Source organism: Mytilus californianus, unplaced genomic scaffold (assembly GCF_021869535.1).
Source record: "Mytilus californianus isolate M0D057914Y unplaced genomic scaffold, xbMytCali1.0.p SCAF_8, whole genome shotgun sequence".
Lineage (NCBI taxonomy): Eukaryota > Metazoa > Mollusca > Bivalvia > Mytilida > Mytilidae > Mytilus > Mytilus californianus.
Window position 1 is genome coordinate 49,093,532 of NW_026262734.1, and position 9,020 is coordinate 49,102,551.

At 30.0% G+C, this 9,020-nt stretch overlaps 1 long non-coding RNA gene across 1 annotated transcript; it reads right to left on the bottom strand.

The window, feature by feature from the left end:
• Nucleotides 1-2,223: 2,223 nt before the first annotated feature.
• Nucleotides 2,224-8,600, bottom strand: LOC127711310 (uncharacterized). The gene is made up of 3 exons (XR_007986640.1): nucleotides 8,495-8,600; nucleotides 2,821-2,870; nucleotides 2,224-2,305 (listed from the first exon to the last, which is right to left on the bottom strand). It is a non-coding gene; the product is annotated as an uncharacterized LOC127711310 (long non-coding RNA).
• Between the last annotated feature and the right edge of the window lie 420 nt (nucleotides 8,601-9,020).

The following is a 9,020-nucleotide window of genomic DNA, read 5'->3' on the forward strand; positions in this document are numbered from 1 at the left end:
ACAGTTCAAACACTTTCCTTTGCTGTTTTATACTCATTTCTATTACCGCTAAAATAAACTTAGAAGAATAAGAATACAATAATACCTTGCTAATACCTTGCTAATTATAAAAAACACAACATTTTGTTACATTATGTGTTTATTTACGATGTTAACATTGAATATTATGCATTAAAAATGAAATATGTCTGCAGTATAATTAATTTCAATCATTTACCACGTATTTATGGTATTCATAAATCAACATTTATAATCATTTACAAACCCAGATTTAAATTGGATTACCCTATAATATTCATAGTTGTATTTGTTAATATTTACATACCCATATTTGTTATAATAAAAATATTTACATGCCCAATTTTGGTTTTTTGTTGTAATAAGTGTAATGTGAAATAAGAAAATATTCTATAAAGATAAAATAAAGCCAAAAATCATTCCTGTATATTGGTCATGATTAGTAAAGCTCAGAAATGTCAAGTAAATTTAAGGCACAATTCAAAATGTTCAAAATATGTCAAGCCATACTGAGAAAAAAAAAGAATGTCGATAACCTATAGAGAAATTTCAATAAAATATTTATATGTCGATAATTTGTCAAGACATTTTAAGACAGTATTCAGAATGTCGAGAATATGTCGAGTAAATTTCTACATTTGTTCATGCAAATCAAGACAGAAATTGGTAATTTCAGACTTTTGGACTTTTGTAGTGCAAGCGAAAAACAACATAAGGATGTATTATTCAGATAGAAATACAGCCAAACTTTCAAACATAATCTTTGATTTTTCTTTTTTTATGCAGAAACACTGAAATCAAGTTTTATATATTCTTTAATTAGGGTTAAAGATAGATATTTCACTACTGAAATTTTACAAGCAGTTAATAAATTAACAAAACAGGCATTATGATTGATCAAAATGTAAAATAACTGATTGATGAAACGTTTACGTATATTTGGTCACCAACAGTTTATCGACGTTTGAATCTAATGGATTTTTCAAGACTAATCAAGTTAACTAATAAAAACTAAGAGCAATGCATGAACTCCACAAACACACACTACGAATCCTTTTTCAGTTCAAATTTCGAAATCGGAAATATGCAGATTGGACGACTCAAAAAAAGTGACGTCACCATAGATAATGAGCTACAATTTTCATTCCGTAAGAAACAATATTTCGTCTAACTTTAAGTTAAGACAACAATAGTTTACTGCTGTTCGAATATTAAAAATCTTTTACAACAAATCAAGGTAACAAAAAATAATTAGGTAATCGCATGGATAATAAAAGGAGCTAGGCCGGTTGCATCTACAGGGTTAGCGTCCCCGTCTAAAGAAGCAAAGCGATTATTGTCGATGTTTGAATAACAATCTTGAAGTGGATAGGTTAATACCTTGGTTATGTTGGTAAAAATCGTCTTTCAAAAGGACGTTCTTTATATAAAAAATACTGTAGAATATCGTCATGAAGCTTTTGCTTAAAATGATAAGAAGAGTTCAGTTTGCTGTCAAATGATCAAACGCCTCTGCATCTTTTTTGGAAACCTCTTCACATGAAAACCCAAGAAACGTGTCATCCTTTTTGAAAAAAAAAAATAATGTATGTTTATAGGTAGATATTTAAAAATTGGACTACTTTAGATTATGTCATCATTTATTACTCATCAATATAAAACGTTATATTGATATAGCAGTGAAAAACAAGATCTACAAAAATGTTGCATGCTATGAGTAAGATTAAACTTAATTATACAAAATGTATCTACTCAAAGATGATAAACTATACATGTATCATTTGTTATCTAGATAATCATTAGTAGTGTTACACTGTATGAAAGAACATAAATGAAATGCAATCCGAGTAATCATCGTTATTTCATCATAAAGAATTTACTAATGTACCATGTTTATGCACCTTAAGGAAACCTATGACTTACCCATCTTTGAAGAACATTTCTTACTTCATGATAAAACGTGTTATTCCTACCTAAGAGGAAACGGATGAATCAATTCACATATTATACACCTTTCTAAATCACGATTGGACCTCTTGGTTTTGTGTATCCTTCGTATGAAGTTTCATTGGTGTGCATGTATAAAACACGACTCATTTACGATAACCATGCTACCTATATTACATCATGCACATATGGAAGTGATCTTAATTTCACTTGTTAAATATAAAAGGTTGTTTTAATAACTATCACCTCTTGCAATCATTCAAGCATTTGTAGCCGTACTTGTTCTCTTTGCATGGAAAACATAGTCCGTCCTGTAGGGAAACAGTTCCAATTATGCACTCTGAAATTAAGCCAAAATGATGTTTATCATTCAAATAAAAAACGATGACGATTGTCTATCAGCCAATTACCCCAGTATCTGCTCCCTTTATTTAAGTGTGAAAAATTGTTAAGATGCTTCTGAGGTATTTATTCTGTCGAACTTGACTTTTTGAGATGTTGATTATGCTTCAAACCAGTATGTTTATCTGCTTGTAGCGTGTGTAAGTTTTGGTTGATCCCGCCTTAAAATCAATACGTCTAACGCCTCAAAAGAATGGAAAAGGGAAATGCATTCCATGATTAAATTATATCACACAGACATATATGGGTGATTGTCCCGTCATGCCTTTACTTTTAAATAGAAAAATTCAGGTCAAGCAAGAACATTTTACGTGACAATTCAAAATCGACAATAAAAGATTTCAAACAATGAAACCGACATTGATAATAAAAAAGAATTAACTCGGCAGCCAATGTATAACATTAACAATTTTGGTCAAAAATCGATAAAAATGCTATATAATGACCACTTACGTGTACAAACATCATTGATATTTTCATAGTTATAACAACATACATCTTCACTGTAAAATAAAACGTTAATAAGAAAATATTTGTACAATTTTCTAAATCTATATATATGTTCTGAGTATTTACTATTTGTGCTCTGGAAATATTCAACGGAACAAGTAAAACAAAACTGCCATATTCCTTGCATGGTAAGGCATGTTCCGAAGTAAATGGAGGTTGAACCTGGTTTAATAGTTAGTTAGACCTCCAACTCGTATAACAGTTGTTTACAGTTCATACATTTCATAGAAAGCAAATTTATGTCTGGTTGTATGTCGGGGTATATACCATCGATTTTCCTAGAAACATTAAGTTTTTTTAATTTTATTTCCAATTTCTTTTTTTTTTATTCAACAATATATTGCACGCTGTTAACAATTCAATTCATTAGTCCAGCATTCTAGTGAAGGGTGCCCTTTTTTATCAGAAATCCATGATTACTCGCTGGTAATCATAATCATATTACATTACTTCTGAATTAAATCATAATATTTGATTTTCAATCATGAAATAAACACAGTCTTGCATCTAAGCCCTTCAGAGTGAAAATTTCATATCTTCTCTCAATTATAAAATGGTTAAGTAGAGATATAAATCTGTCATCCACTACTAATTAGGGGTCAGATAATATTACTTAAAAACAGATGTTTAAAACAAAGACTGAGTGTGTAGATTTTTGATAAACCCTCAAGTACAGAAATGATGAAGTAAATGGTAAATATTCTGATTTTGGTTTTTACATCTACACATGACCTCATCGGAATTAAAAAGAAGAAGCAAGGTTTTAAAAATACAATAGTTTTGAATAATGCATTATTTTTCGTAGGTGCTACACTTGCTTTTATATATAAGCACTGGACATTGATATCATCATGGTCATTGAATCTTAATTTTACTTTTACTTTTTTAATAATGATGGTTGTTACTAGAATACTTTGAGAGCTCAACCCCACCCTCAAATTGATTGATTGATTGTCAAAAATATGTTAGAAGAAAAAAAAGGAAAATAAAGAAAAAAAAACATCAGAAAAACAATTAGGTCTATCCTCATGTAGGGGAAAGACCATAATTAAATAGACACACTTATGGATCAGTGCTGTGTATTTACTATTAATTCATTTATGCAACAATTATCACTTGTAAATCAGGATAACAAAACATGTGGTTCCGTCAGCTTACAAATTTTAATTGGAGTGACAGTTTAATTTGAAATTATGGTGTTACCTATGTGATGCAGATGATAAGCCCAACATCATTTTGATGTGATTTCTGGGGCTTTAATGTACGACGGAACAAGTACATATATATGAAAATTCTTATTTATCGATATGTTTCATCTAGCTTGTTTGGTAAAAATAGTTTCCGGAAATAGTTCTAACTTTCTGTTATCAATTTACTAGTATCGTTTTGAAATCTCTTCCTGGTTAGGAAATCACACCAGATCTAATATTGATTTAAAATATGATTATGAGCTATTCAGATTGCAATAAACAATTAATTTCACCATAGGCGACAATGATAGCCTTTTAAAGATACAGACTTTAGAAAGTTGACTTTTTTTAACGAAACCTTGCTAGAATTAAAGAAAAATTATACGGTCAGTACTTTTTGGTCCAAAAAATATAGGTTCCCGTTGCTTTTCTTAACGTAATTTGTATTTATCTCCCTTGCCTATCAATTTTGCTCTTAAAAGCACGTGTCTCATCCTAGCGTCGAAAAGACATCTCAGTACCGTTAGGGCTAAGGAAAATAAGCTTTCATACAATTTTTTTTTAAAAGTCTTCTATATTCATAAGAATCAGACATCATTTGAATTAAAACACCTTATATATATTTAGTAAAATATATGTAAAATTACAATACGTTGTTAATATGTTTCCATGGAAGATAATTTAAAATCATTATTCTTTTGAATATAGAAGACTTTTCGAAAGAAAAAATGATTATCTCCTATGGAAACTTCCTTACAACGTATTGTAATTTCACATATATTTTACTGAATATAAGATGTTTAAATTCAAATGATGTCTGATCCTTATGAATATAGAAGACTGTTCAAAAGAAAAATTGTATGAAAGCTTAGTTTGGACATTTTTATAGCAATTCAAAATTACTACATATCACCTTTAGCATGACAATTACAACAATAAAATTTGTATAGAAATTGTTTAAAATCATTATAGTGGAATTAAAGTCTAATAGGATTGTAAGTATGCTTTTCTTAATCGCCTTGCACTTTCACGACTTCACTGTGGTTTTCTACAGCAGTTTGTTCAAATTTCTGATCAGTTGAACAGATTGGTTTTATAAAGCAAATTGCAATTTGGTCAGAATTTTGAATAAATTGCAATAATTGGAGAGCAACGCCTACAGTCATGTCACAGTAATGTAGTCAAAGTTAAACATTGTCTTCCATCAGTAAAAACCAACAGGTATTTCAATGTCATTCTGAATTAATATGTTATAAATTTTCCTGGTGTTCTAAATGTTCTATATTATTACAATTTTTATTAATATATATTACATAAGTTGTTTTACTTTGGTTTTCTTTGAATTTTTCTGTTGTAAAATCTTTAACCATTCCCTTCGAAAAGCTTTCTTTAATTGGCAAATTTCTGACATCCAGTTATTTTTTATTTTAAGCTTTTGTAAAATAAGATTTTCTTCTGTATTACCATTTTCATCAACAATGTCAATAACATAGATAATATTGCTATTCATCCACTTTTTGAATAAAAGGCATTTATTTTCTATTTTAATGAAATGAAATGATTTCCCCAAATAACTTCTTGACGAATAGATCTTAAGTTTTTTGACTGCTGTAGTTTTTTTTTTTTTTATTAATTATCCATGCTTTAACTATATTGAAATAAAATTCTGGAGGCTTCTTTAACCCTGGAAAAGAATCGATGTTATCAAAATTCATATGAAAGATAAGGAAATCCTTTCCAAACTTATTAAAATAAAATAATGGTATAATGTCCAAGATATTTAGATCACCAGTAATTAACCTTTTGATCCTGCCAATTTTGATAGATTCTATGTATTTATCTATGTTAATCATTTGTAAACCACCGTCTAGTTTTTCAAAGATTAGTACTGTGCGTTTAACCTTTTCTCTTTTGCTTTTCCATAAAACATTGTAATTATTTTTTTTTAATTTAACAATATATTCTTTTTTAATATGTGAAACAGATGCTAAAAAAGTAATATTTGGTATAATCAATGATTTGATAACTGTTATTTTGCCTACCATGGTTAAACGTCTTTTCTCACAATTCTTATTAATCTTTTCAAATTTTTCTATTTGCTTTTCAGCATAAGTGTTTCAATTTCAAATGTTTCTGTGAATAACGATTCTATGAAAAATCAATTGAATCAATCTATAGCTAAATAGAATAGAATTTTTGAACTGTTCAATGTTTATTTTGGAGTAAAGAATTCAAAAGCAAACAATACCAACTCGATTGTTGTAAACTAAATGACTGTTGACTAATATTCAAGTAGTTTTGAAAAGTTTGGTTTTGAATGAACCTAAGATGTAGTCTAGAATCTGTACTTATATGGAATCTATGTTTAAGCATGTCAGCATTAATCTTTTTATATTTATGCCTTGATATTTGGGACAAACTCGTGATGTATGGATAAAAACGATTGTCTCCCGGATCTCCATTGATAATTTTCCTTTTCCGCATTCTATGTGCAATGTTTGTATTTCGGTGAAAGGAAATAGTCCAGTTGCTACCTACTAAAGTGTCTGCCTTATGAACTTCGATTAGTCTGTACAATTCTTTTGTATCATGATGTTGTCTTAAAATTGTGGTTATTTGTCCAGTCGGCATTGTTATCTGGTTTTCAACGCAGATATATATATATATATTTTCAAATATTCAAACGTAGGTATAGATAAATCTTTAAAAGCTTTGCTTACATACGTTTATAACGGATTTGATATTGCGTAAGTTCTACAAATGATACCATTTCACAGATGACAGCGGACATGTTCCGAATATCGCAACTCCAATCCCGTCTTCTTTTCACGAATGTGACCTACCGAATTAGATCTATTAGCGGGTTTGTACTAACATGAGCAACATGACGGGTGCCACATGTGGAGCAGGATCTGCTTACCCTTCCTGACACCTGAGATCACCCCTAGTTTTTTTGTGGGATTTGTGTTTTCTATGTTGTGTTTTGTGTACTATTATTTGTCTGTTGGTCTTTTTCTTTTTAAGCCATGGCGTTGTCAGTTTGTTTTTGACTTGTGAGTTTGAATGTTCCATTTGTTATCTTTCGCCTCTCTTTTTTCTTTCTTTTATAAGCGCTGTTCTTTGTGCCTTTTAAATTTTCAATGTTTGTACCAGTCTCGTCTTTCCTTTGTATTGAACAATATCTCAATTTACAAATTTGGTCCAATTTCAGAGTTTTTGGTGATGTCTCAGGGGTAGATTAGAATCTATTACAAATCCGGTGATGCCTTATCACTTGATACAACTTATCAACTTATTTCATAGGAGCAACGACGGGTGTCACATGTGGAGAAGGATCTGCTTTCCTTTCCCTTCTATATACTAGGCATTAAGCCGGATAAAATAGTAACGGATATCGGTAATTTCGTTTATGGATTCCTTAGTTTCATATTTTCTGCTGTATGTTTTTATTAACTTAACATTCTGAGCATCTACACAATTATTCAAGACTCAAGTCAATTCATAGTTTGCAAGCAAAATGGAATCAATTTTTTTCAGGTAATACAGAAATGTACTAGCAATTTTTGGTTGAGTTAGTAGTATTTAACTAAACGTACTGAAAATAATAAATAATCATTCAATTAGTTGCTTGCGATTGTAGAAAACGTCTCTTTGAAAGCTTTCCAAGTATTTGCTATTTAGTGTATCTGATTTTTTTACACCGAAATGTTCTTTGCATTTTGAGAGGAGTTATAATGTTAAGCTGTTTACTCCATCACAAAAGCTGATCCACCCAAGTTATAAAGATGAACGAACGAAATCGACACTACATAAGTTTTACTGTCAATATCACAAATGGGTTGACCGATGTATTGGGTCGGTGTCTCAACCACCAAGCGAAATGTTGTTGTGCTCTTGGTTCTTTGGATACCAGTTAAGTAGTCTTATCTGTAATTTTACTACTGCAAATCCGCATGGATACGCTTACCCTGTCGACACACCAGGTATCTTTCTTGTTTCGAGTAGAGGCGATTCCCTCACTTTATGTTTGTTATCTTGGTTTGTCTCTTTCTAACATATTAACGAGATTTGAACATACGTCAACAACTGTCAACTTAATAGGACACAACGCCATATCGTTTTCTATTTACAAAAATATTTATATATATATCAAGGATATTGTTATTAGGAATATAATTATATATTTCCATTATAACACCTTTATAAGGAATCGATGTATTTTCTGTAAGGGTTGTTTTTCTTTTATTTAGCCAGACCAAAAATTTAAACACGACAGTTATGCTAGTTCCTCATTTTCAATTAATCAGTATCAGGACTTCAACTTGAATTGTGAATTTTTATTTTTCCTTCAAACTATTCAATTCCATCTAGTGTGTGACAAATGCTAGACTTTTGAGTAAGGTCTATTTATAGAAAAGTTTACATACCCTTTGTCCTTACTTTTACAAACTCCACCACTAAGTTGCAAAGAAAACTGGATTTTACTTAACACAATTAACATATTAACCAGAAACATAATATTCGTAATCGTTTTAGCCATACAACATCAATTGATAATCACAGAAAATGGAATAAAAACATCTTTGAAAACAATTCAATGATAAGGAAGAATTTAACTAGTGTGTCATATATAATATTAACATGACAAGTGGTACATAGCATCATATTTTAATAAAATATTTATGTATCACAAATCATTTGGTCAACAAATCGTAAAAGGACTTGTTATTTTTGTTTTTCTTTGCAATGCCCAGTTAGCTTACGTGATGTAGGATCATTGCTGAGAAAGTATATGTTCTCGTAGTCTCAATAATTTTGTAAATATATAAGAGATTAAAAGATTGAAATATGAATGTGTACGATGTGTTTTGTTATGATCGGGAAATGAATTGTACATAGTACATAATGTCTGAAAAAGTGTATAAATGTTTTAGAAATGCCTACGTACCACCT